Source organism: Schistocerca serialis, chromosome 5 (assembly GCF_023864345.2).
Source record: "Schistocerca serialis cubense isolate TAMUIC-IGC-003099 chromosome 5, iqSchSeri2.2, whole genome shotgun sequence".
NCBI lineage: Eukaryota > Metazoa > Arthropoda > Insecta > Orthoptera > Acrididae > Schistocerca > Schistocerca serialis.
Window position 1 is genome coordinate 11,451,480 of NC_064642.1, and position 11,680 is coordinate 11,463,159.

General features: G+C 43.5%; 1 non-coding gene across 1 annotated transcript; it reads right to left on the minus strand.

Moving 5' to 3' along the window:
• Positions 1-7,555: 7,555 nt before the first annotated feature.
• On the minus strand, positions 7,556-7,630 carry Trnat-cgu (transfer RNA threonine (anticodon CGU)). Its single transcript has one exon. It is a non-coding gene; the product is annotated as a tRNA-Thr (tRNA).
• Positions 7,631-11,680: the final 4,050 nt, after the last annotated feature.

Sequence of the window (11,680 nt, forward strand, 5' to 3'; positions counted from 1 at the left end):
AAAGGAGCTGGTGAAAAAGGCCCAACAAGCTTTTTTGCTGTCTTTGATGACTCTACGGCATTGCGCTTTGAGTCGTTTGTATTCAATACAATTCGCCAACGTAGGATGGCGGCGAAAGGTGCGTAAAGCACGCCGTCGAGCACGGATAGCGTCCCTACAAGCCTCGTTCCACCAGGGGACGGTAACGCGACGTGAAGAAGAGATAGTACGAGGAATGGAACGTTCGGCAGCATTGATGATAACAGCCGTGAGGTATTCGACCTGACTGTCACAACTGAGAAAATCGTGGTCCGGAAAGGTCGCCAGGGAGGAGTAAAGTCCCCAGTTAGCTTTCAGTATGTTCCATCGCGAAGGACGTGGGGATGGGGTGTGGTGCAGGAGACGAATGACACAGGGGAAGTGGTCACTCGAATAGGTGTCAGAAAGGACATACCACTCGAACCGACGGGCAAGAGTGGTAGAACAGATCGAGAGGTCCAAGTGGGAGTAGGTATGAGTAGAGTCCGAGAGGAAAGTCGGGGCGCCGGTATTGAGGCAGACAAGATTGAGATGTTTGAAAACATCCGCCAAGAGTGAGCCTCTTTGACAGGATGCAGGAGAGCCCCAAAGGGGATGATGGGCATTGAAGTCGCCAAACAATAAAAACGGCGGGGGAAGCTGAACGATCAGGTGCATCATGTCAGCCCGACTAACAGCAGATGACGGTGGAGTGTAGATGGTACAAACTGAAAAAGTAAAACCAGAAACAGTAATACGGACAGCTATTGCTTGGAGTGGGGTGGTCAATGGGATGGGATGGTAATAGACATCGTCCCGAACGAGCAACATGACCCCACCATGAGCTGGGATACCGTCCACAGGGGTGAGGTCATACCACTCCGAGGTATAGTGGGTAAAGGCAATACGGTCAGTTGGGCGCAACTTGGTTTCCTGGAGACCAAGGACGAGTGGACAGTGCAGGCGGAGTAGCAGTTGTAATTCCTCTCGATTAGATCGAATACCTCTTATGTTCCAATGTAACAAGGCCATCACTAGTCAAAAAGTTGGGGGAACGAGACGGGGGAAGAGCTGGTCACCTCGACGGCCGCGGAGGGCCAGGTTGCGAGGGAACAACGCTACAACCGGCGGGAGGCGGATCCGGTTCCAACGAGTCGTCGCCAGCTGCGGCCGCTGTCCCTGGTTGTGTAGGAGGGGCAGCATCATTTGCCGGCGAGAGGCCAGCTGAGCGCCTGGCAGCAGAGCGTCCTGGCGAAACTGAGGACGGCCGGGAGCAACGAATCACGGATGGAGCGTCAGACGAAACGCGCCGGGGTGGAGAGGGGGGATAGAGACTTCTTCTTGGAGGCCTTCTTAGAAGGCCGAGGAGGCACAGGGGTGGTGGGCTGGACCCGAAGAAGGTCCTCACGCGCGGGGTCCGTTTTGGAACGCCGGACCTCGGAAGCTGGGGTCCGGAACGTTTCGCCGATGGACGCCTGAGAAGAGGATCGCTTCTCAGGTGGCGGGGGGAGAGGAGGAGGAGGAAGGGTGGCCCCTGGGGCAGAGGGGGCGGGGGCCACGGGGGAGGAGGATTTGGAAGGGAGGGATTTGGGAGGCGGAGGCAGAACCCCCTGATGGGCGGAGGAGGAGGAGGGGGGACAGGATAGGGGTGAGAATACCGCGGAAGGAGTGGACACAACTGAGGCAAACGAAGTGGTCAACGGCACGGGATGGAGGCGGTCATACTTCTTCCTGGCCTCAGAATAAGAGAGCCGATCCAAAGTTTTGAGTTCTTGTATCTTCATCTGATATGCAGGGCAGTCTGAGGATCTAGGCGAGTGGATGCCAGGACAATTAATGAACCGAGGTGGTGGAGTGCATGTATGTTCCTCATGAAGAGGACGTCCACAATCGCCACAAAGGGGCTCAGCCTCACACCGTGACGACATGTGCCCAAAGCGCAAACACCGAAAACAGCGCATAGGGGGCGGGACGTAAGGTCGCACATCGCACCGGTAGCACATCACCCTTACCTTCTCCGGGAGAACGTCCCCCTCTAAGGCGAGGATAAAGGCCCCGGTGTCGATGCGACAGTCTTTGGGGCCGCGCTGGACTCGCCGGACGAAATGCGCGCCTCGGCGCTCCAGGTTGGCCCTGAGCTCCTCATCAGATTGTAGCAGGAGGTCACGATGAAAAATAGCCTCCTGCGTCCTATTTAGTGCCAGATGCGGGACAATGGACACTGGGATGTCCCCTAGGCGGTCGCACGCCTGGAGCGCCGCCGACTGTGTGGCAGAGGTGGTCATGATAAGAACGGACCCTGAACGCATCTTGCTGAGAGCCTCGATTTCCCTGAAGATGTCCTCAATGTGCTGAACAAAGAACATGGGCTTGGAGGTGGCGAACTTCCCCCCATCGGTTCGAGAACAGACCAAATAGCGGGGGAAGTACTTCGCCCCAAGCCGGCGGGCCTGTCCCTCCTCCCAGGGAGTGGCCAAGGGGGAAAGGGCAGGAGAACCAGAACTAGAAACGGTACCTTTTCTTTTGAAAGACTCGGCCGCAGAGCGACCTGATACGTGTTGACATTTCATCTGCAAAACGTCCGCCCCGATACCACCCACTCCGACCAGGGGCTCTCCCCACGGGCGCCACCCAGCCTCAGCAAGGGCCACCTGGCAGGATGACCGTTGCTGGGAGTCCTGATGCCCCAAGGAGATGGGCATCTACTCCTTGGCCGACGTGGGGAGGGTGCAGCTCAGGTATCGGCAGTATGATCCCTAGAGGGTACATGACGACCCCACCACAACGGGCTGGCTACCGTGCTGGATTTCTGGTGCCATGGAAAGTCAATCATGATCGCTGGTGCAGATGGGGATGCACTATGGGCGCAACTTGTACAACCCATCAGGCGTTTAGGCCCAATTTGAGGAATAGTGGGTATGGTTACAACGCCGGTACAATGCTGAGTGCCAAGGTCTTAGCGCACTTAGGACCAGTGGTACACCACGTAAGGTGTCCTTCCCCAAAAGGCTCGTACTTCTGTAGAATTTTGAAAAATGGAGGTCAAACCCCAAGGAGGATCATCACATGGAAGGCCGAAACGGTTGAAACTCCTTTTAGTCGCCTCTTACGACTGGCTGGAATACCTCAGGCCTATTCTAATCCCCGGACCCGCATGGGGGAAACATAGGCGTAAGCTACAGGGAAAGACGTGTAATAAACTGCATGTACAAGACCCAAGATAGGAGAATAAGATTGAATGGCCAATAACTACTCCAGAAATTAAAGGGACTGTAAGACAATCGCTCCTACTCAAATTTATACATCGAAGAATCAATGATGGAAATAAAAGAAACTTTCAAGACTGGCATTAAAATTCTGTGTGAAATGATGTCAATGATAAGATTCGCTGATGGCATTGCTGTCCTCTGTGAAAATGAAGAAGAATTACATCATCATCTGAATGGAATGTACGGTCTAATTATTGCAGAATATGGTCTGAGAGGAAACCGGGAAAAGAACAAAGTGATGGCAAGCAGTAGAAGTGCCCAATGTTTCTTCTGTATAATTTTGATGTATTGTTTGTCGACAGAAGTAGATATCTGTAAACTAAGCGGGAATTACGGTAAGTATCTCATACTTTCTAAATAATTTTCAGTACTTGCAAAATACTAAAGATTCTGTATGAAATATGTTTCTTACTTACAATTTGCTCATCTACATTTTCAACCAACATGGGATTGAAATTAAACATTCAACTAACCGTAGAGGCCTGCTCAAAAATGAATTCTCGTTAGTATGTCCATTTATAACAACATTAAAATTTTGTTCATTGTTAGAAACATCCCATTATGTCAACCGTTCTCAAAATAAGTAAATATACGAATAAAGTATTTTTACAGAGGTCAGCCTTCGCAGAAAGGTAGACAGCTATGGTGCTTTGGTGTTGCAAAGTGTTGTGTTTGCCTTTGAAGATAAATTTAAATATATGCTGATTATTGATGGAAGCAGCTTATGCGTCACATGGTCAATGAAGGATGAAAAAAATTAAGTAGATAAATAAAAACATGTCACTGCAATATTAAGTCGAAGACTTCAATCGTTTGTGTTCCTTTATTGACGACACCGAGAAGAAAGGCAACTTGTGTGATTGGGGACACGTGCTTACATAAAAGTGTTTAAGAACAGTAAGTCATACCAATGTTTGGCTTCTGTCAGTATAACGATCTGAGAAATAAGCAACGTAAGGTGCTAATGGCTGCTACACATCTCAGTTCAGCTGGAAAACTCTGACATTCTGGACAGAATAATAAAGCAGAAACCAGGTGTGTCTAGCGTGAGCAGACTCATCGAAGAATGGGTTGCTACTATGCCAGAAAATCAGAGCACTATATAAAAGATGTAAAACGGAGTAAAAGTTGCCAGTAACACACTAAAAAGCATTTATATCACCATACAGTTCTCTTGAGCCTAAGTGGTTTATTGGTTAAAATTTCTGACTTTTAACGCGGAGGTGCTGGGTTAGATACCCAGTAAATACTCTGAAATTTTGTGTATTACGGGATCCATGATGCGTGATGAGACCAGATGATATGTTGTTTGAATAAATAAGCAGCGAAACTGATACGTGATCCGCCGAAATGCTGAGAAACTGATAGGCTCGCACCGGCCTTGGGAGCACGAGGCATCTACTTGTTTATATGTGACTTACGTGCAGGAGAACACTGAAATATTACACCATTTAGTAGTTGTTGACTTGTATTTGCAGGTATGCGACAGACGTTATACAAACGCGTGCATCGTAGGGTTAACCGAATTTGAAAATGCGTCACTGAAGCTTTACGAAGTCCTTGCCGTGGAATGAGTTCCAAAGACAAAGGAAGGCGCATAAGCTGGCGGAATTAATTCATTTACTTTACTGAGAAGGAACAATGTTGGGGGGCAGTGTCTCTCACTTAAACGAATACTTTGTTTCTTCCTTCAAAGGAGGACGTACCTACGACATATTTCACAAACAAGATTAGAATGCGCAGTATTTGTGAACTGAAATAACGACCAGCGCACATGAGAATGTTATTTCAGCGCCGTTGTACTCTCAAAATATTAAAGAACAGGAATACTTCGCAAGAATGCCTCGTGCTTCACGCAAACAGCGAAACTGCGTCTGTCAGCTCGCCCTTCAAGAATCAAACATTTATGCCAACCTCTATGTAGCTAATGGTAGCGTGCACTTTATGGTTCTATAAGTAGAATTGAACAGGCCAAGTCGTCGAAGAGGCGGGAAATGTGTAATGCTCCACCCACAAACAAAGGCTTTTGCGTCATAAAATGAACCATTTAAAAATTTTTTGTCATACTATAACACTACTACACAGTACCCCGTAATATTTCAGTTAGTCAAATCTGTAACTATGGAATAATTTCTTATAAACCCATGTGCTTGATTAACTGTGATCCTATTCACTATTTAAAAACTGCAATACGATTCAGAAAAAAATACCGAAATATAATTGTATTAAAAACGCAGGGTTGTTTGTATTGTATAGAATCCAAAGAATCTGTTTGAAAGCTGACAAATATATCGCCGAGCGCCATCGCGTGAGCAGTCGGTAGCAGAGAGGGAGTTGCTAGTCCTCTATAACGAAGAATGAACTCAAAGTAGCGTTGCTCAAGGGCCTAGTTGAGAGTATTCTCGAAATGGTGTTTTAAGCAGGGCAAGGCATTGAAAGGGTGAGCTAACTCAAATCTGGGGCGCTGCACAAACCATATGAGAAGCACTGACAATTGAAAAAGCGCACTGTGTTGCCAAAACTATTAAAAGTTGCCCATGGTTAACGAACCGCCTTTTGCCAATAATGGCGGTTACAAAATGAATTACGTAGCACGCCAGCGTAATAGTTTCAGCACTTATAATGCTGCTACGGTCGCAGGTTCAAATCCTGCCTCTTGCATGGATGTGTGTGATGTCCTTAAGTTAGTTAGGTTTAAGTAGTTCCAAGTTCTAGAGGACTGATGACGTCATAAGTTAAGTCCTATAGCGCTCAGAGCCATTTTTTGAACCATTATAGTGATTTTTATTTGAAATATAAACTCTATGAATGCTACTGATGATACCAAGTCATTAACCATCAGCAGTATCCCATCCTTTTGTCACTATTACCGAGAGAATCATAAATAAAAGTTATAAAAGGTATATGACTTCCGGTTATAATCATGACTGCAATCTTCCGGTTAGCATTGTTCTTCGAAATCGATGCCTTTCCTGTTAAATAAGGAACATTAAGTAACAAGGGTCATTAATATAATTTGATTACCGGAGAGTATAGGCAGCCTGTTGCAACAGGTAGACACATCAAACTTTACTACCATACTAACATGAAAATGACTGTGATGCTTGCTCTTAAGAAATCGGAAGAAGGAAACTCTTGCACAGGCAGACACGAATTACGCTTTGTAAAACCAGTTTGTCTGCCACTGTATGTGGCAAATATCGAGAATGAATTGTTCGTATTCGCACACTACAGATGGGTGATATCACCATACCACTTCAGTATATTTATTTTGGAGAAGGGGATCGTATTTCTCTCTCTCTCATTCACTATGAGGTTTTCAAATTCCTCATTCGCATCGAAAATATCGTTGACTTTTTTAATTTCCTACATTTTAGTGCCACACGTAAAATCATATTATAAACAGTAGTTTTAAAATACTGTTCAGGTTTAATGTTTACCGTGCTTTTTTGGTTACAGCAAATAGCACTGAAATCTTCATTTCCACATCTGCTTCATCATCATCTATCTAATTTACTCGTACACTCCCGCAAATTTCCTGTCTCCCTCCCTCCCACACTCTCCCCGTCATCTCTTTCTCTTTATCTCTTTTAATAAGGCAATAACATAATATATTACAAAGTGAATGAAAGGAAAACAGTTTTCTCAATAGCTCACATTCCATCAGCTGACACCCACTGTCATTGGGAACAAGTCTTCACTTGATGAGTCATCTATTTGCTTCTTGTTTAAAAATGTATTTATACTTAACTTTTATTGTTAGTAAAAAAATCACAAAAACACACACACACACAAACACACACAAACACACAAACAAGCAGACACAAACACATCTGAGAAGCACAGGACTGTCACTGTCACCTTGTGACCTTGGTACAGAAAGAAACAGCTCCTCATATCTCAACAGCAGAAGTGTCTGTCAACACAGCCACGCATGTCCATCTGTATTTACCTCTTTTCATGAAGCACAATCAGTGTACGTGTGTTACTTACGGAATGGGAGGAAAAAGCTAAAACAAAACTTACCGCGTATGTTATATTCTTTATAACCCTTTTTCTGCTTTTCATAGAAATAACCACAAGAGTTCATGATTTACAGTGTTTCTTACACTCAAATTTTTCCATTTTTCTGTACATTTTCACACAGTAAATCACAAGAATTTAAACTGTACAATGATTCTACATTCGATCTACATCTGCATGACTACTCTGCAGTTCACACTTAAGTGCCTTGCAACGCGTCCATCGAACCAGTTTCATACTGAAACTTCCTGGCATATTAAAACTGTGTGCCCGACCGAGACTCGAACTCGGGACCTTTGCCTTACGCGGGCAAGTGCTCTACCAACTGAGCTACCGAAGCACGACTCACGCCCGGTACTCACAGCTTTACTTCTGCCAGTACCTCGTCTCCTACCTTCCAAACTTAACAGAAGCTCTCCTGCGAACCTTGTAGAACTAGCACTCCTGAAAGAAAGGACATTGCGGAGACATGGCTTAGCCACAGCCTGGGGGATGTTTCCAGAATGAGAGTTTCACTCTGCAGCGGAGTGTGCGCAGTTTTAATCTGCCAGGAAGTTTCATATCAGCGCACACTCCGCTGCAGAGTGAAAATCTCATTCCAGTTTCATACTGTTTGTCTACCGTTTCGCTCTCGAGTAGCGCGTGGAAAAAATGAACAATTCCGTATTTCCATGCAGGCTACGATTTGTCTTATATTATTACTATAATCATCTCTCCCCATGTAGGTGGGCATCAAAAAACATTTTCGTATCCAGAAGAGAAAGTGTTGTATTAAAATTTTGTGATAAGTTCCCGCCGCAGCAAGGGATCCCTTTGTTTCAATAATTGCCACCCCAACTCTCGTTTTATATCCGTCACTATATCTCGCCTACCTCACAATACTGCAAAACCAACTGACATGGTAACAATCCCATAACATACAGCATTACTCCAGCTGAGGACAGACACGTGTAACGTAGGCAGTATCTTTATTTGATTTATCTCAGCTTCTAGGAGTTCTGCGAATAAAACAGTCATTTGTTTACCTTTCCCACAACACTACGTAATTGTTCCAATTTAAGCTGTTCGTAATTCTTTTCCCCATGTATTTAGCTGAACCGATAGTCCTAGTTTTGATTTATGGTGTAAACGAAATTTCACGGAATCCTTTTTAGTACACATGTGGATGACCTCATGCTTTTCACTATTTAAGATCAACTGCAAGTATTCGCACCATACACAAATTTGGTTTAAATCTTTTTTCAGTTGTTTTTGATCTTCTATGGTTACCAACCGTGCGTAGGCAGGGTGACGACTCTAGCTAGCGATCAAATGGTGTAAATTGCCCTGAAGATGACCCCATCGCGGGTTGAAACCGGTTGGCGGCAAAATAGACCAATGCGATTGTGACTGTCATTTTGAATAATTGATTAAAAACATGTCGCATAGGAATCAGCCCAAAATTTAGAGTTTCTTTAAAACTTCTCTTATCTTTGGAACTTCGTTGTTATAACACTGTGATAATTTTATCTGCAAGTGTTCTGACCTGTTTTGAGAGATCAGTTCCGTCTCTTTTTGATTTATCTGGTAAATGTTTCTTAGTTGTTCTGGACACTATTTCTTTGAGTTTAAGCCGCATCTGGTCTACGATTATATAGTTTGTTTGGAAGGAATGGAGACTGTTTCTTGGAAGGAACGGAGATTTTTTCTTATGATGCCGTCAGGGGAATTTTTATTTGCATTTCTGTTTAGATATATTTTGCGCTTAATTTTGACAAGTTCGGATGTTACGTATGCAGTTTCGCTGCGTCTACCTTGTGGTCACTAATTCCTGTATCTGTCGTTACACCCCCTACTCGCTTCCTTTATGTTTTCAGATATTCTCTCTCTCTCTCTATGAAACACACACACAGGTGTACACGTATATTTCATACTATCAGGTATTTACATTAGTTATATTTTTCAGGTATTTATATTATTTACAATAAAATTAATCATAATTATAGTTCTTAGGTTGTAGTGATACCAAGCAAATGTATTCACATTCTCCAGAAGTATGAAATGCTTATCATCTTTTTGCGTAATGTTTCAATTTGTATTGCTTTATGGTCACAACTGCGTACATCTTAGAACGAATTATATACTGGAATGTGGATGTTTCGGAATCATTTAACACGCATTCCCAGTAAACATCAATGCTAATTTATCTTGCTAACGAGTCAATAATACGTTTCGCCAAATTTAGTACAAGTTCTACCTCAGTTTTGAGGGCATATTTTTTTGCTCTCAGTGCTATGAATTGTATAATCTTTCCTGATAATATATATCTTTCAAAAATCCCATTTTCTTTTTAATTCCAAATTGGATGTTATAAATTTTATCATCTGGCGTCAAAATATCGGTGCATATTATTTTTAAAAAAATCTTAAATGCCTGAAGTTCTCAATGATGTTTTGGGATATCTGTGTCTGCGTAAGACATTTAAAATTTTTTGGGCTCAGATGTACTTTGAAGTACTCTGCAGAGATCAAAGTCTACGTTAGACATAGCAACTACTGAAATGTAAAATCATCGGTACCGTAAATGAATCCAGAACCAGACTGTAATCAATAGTTTTTCTTCAGGTAATGTGGGTCGCCGGCAAGTAGTATCCTAATTTGGAATTCCTTCTCAGTTGTAATCAGAAGCCAACGAAAAGCATCAACCATCATATGTTCACAGTTGGGAACGATGTTATGGAAAGTAAGGCCGCAGTTCACTGTTTAAGAGCATGCATTTCACTCTTGTGTACAAATCCTGACACCTACATTGTTTTCTTTCCTAATTTATTTTACTTCTTCAAAAACGATGAACTTTGCCATGCAAAATACCCAGGATTGAATATCAAAGTTTTGTATCGTGGCTCTAACTGTAATTATAGTGTTGGATCCCATATGCTGATCATTTGCTCCATGAAACGGGAACATAGCGATCATAAACTATGTTAGTTACCTTGTGTTGTCTTCCGTTACCTCTTGCGTAAATTCTTGTAAAGAGCTTGTAACAGAACTGAAATGATGGTGGGCTGACAGTAATTTGGAGCCCGCGCGTCAGAAACGGGCGCGCTGGTGTGAGACTGCCAGGGAGTGCACCCTGATGCCATCTATTGGCGAAACTGGGAATTAGCGCTGCCTGTCAGACAATGCACTAAGCTCTCGGAGTCAAATGTATTCTTTTTGATGGTAAATATAAGTTATTACTGTATGATTTAATGTTATAAGGCGCTAGTAGTAAATTATTATGACTGGTATGAACTCCAGGGTAATAAATATAAATATTCTTAAATACTAAATGATTTTGGTGAAAAGGTGGTAGGGGAACGCCCCACTCTTGGTGATACGAGCGTAGCTAGAGGTAGCTGGAGACACAGGGACGGAACAATGGAATGGCCTGGGGAGTGTTGACGTGACTGGACGTGCGTAACTGTGCTCACGCAAAAGTGATTGTGCAACAGCGAAGAGGCGAATATCGTCGCCGTTTGTGGAATGGAACGCGACGAATGGTTGTCGAAGCCGTCTCTATGCCACTGGGGCTGATTGTAAGAGTTCCTGCGCCCAGATTTTATGACGGACGTGCAGTAGCTTATACGAGTGCTACAGCTCGTAGTTCCAGCCGCCATTGAGGGCATGAGGCGTGAAGAGCTGCATTAGCCACATGCATCTCACCACCAGCACCGACACGTCTACCCAAGGCAAGACTGTTTGCAATTGTTAAGTCGAACGTTGTATACATGTAAAAGGAGAATACCAGTTTTCTTTTGTGCAAGTGCAGAAGACAGAATATAGTAATGAGTAAAATTACGACGCATGTTGTTCATTGTAAAGTGTAGTAACCTGAAACATAGTGTAGTGAAATCAGACTGAGGCCACCATCGCCTCTTTCATTTACAATTCTTTTGGGTGTAGAATACTTTAGCGTATAAGAATGTTGAAAAGAACAATGGTCACACCAGAATGAGTCGCCTATTTATAGTTACTTAAATATTTCTGAGTAACCTTACAAGTAAAGTCACTTAACTAATTCTATATCAATTGTCCAAAGAGTAATATCCTAAATCATTAAATAAGTTGAAGGATAGAATTTTGTTAACCTAAGTTGCATAAGTTGTCTTGGTGGTAATTACCAAGCCAACTCACAGAAATTGAGAGAGTATTTGCTTTGTAGAATCACCTAGAATGATCAGAAATAGTAATATTCAGATTTAAGTTTAAATTCAACTCAAGCCGTTTCACTTTGAAACGAGCCAAAAAACTGATTTATTCTTTTGCTCCTTCAGAGCTGGCGACCGTAGTTATAAGTATTTTCAGGAGGATTCGAAGGTAAGTCTGCTGCTCTCGTCGTGCTGATAGGATTACCCACTGCTGCTAGCAGTG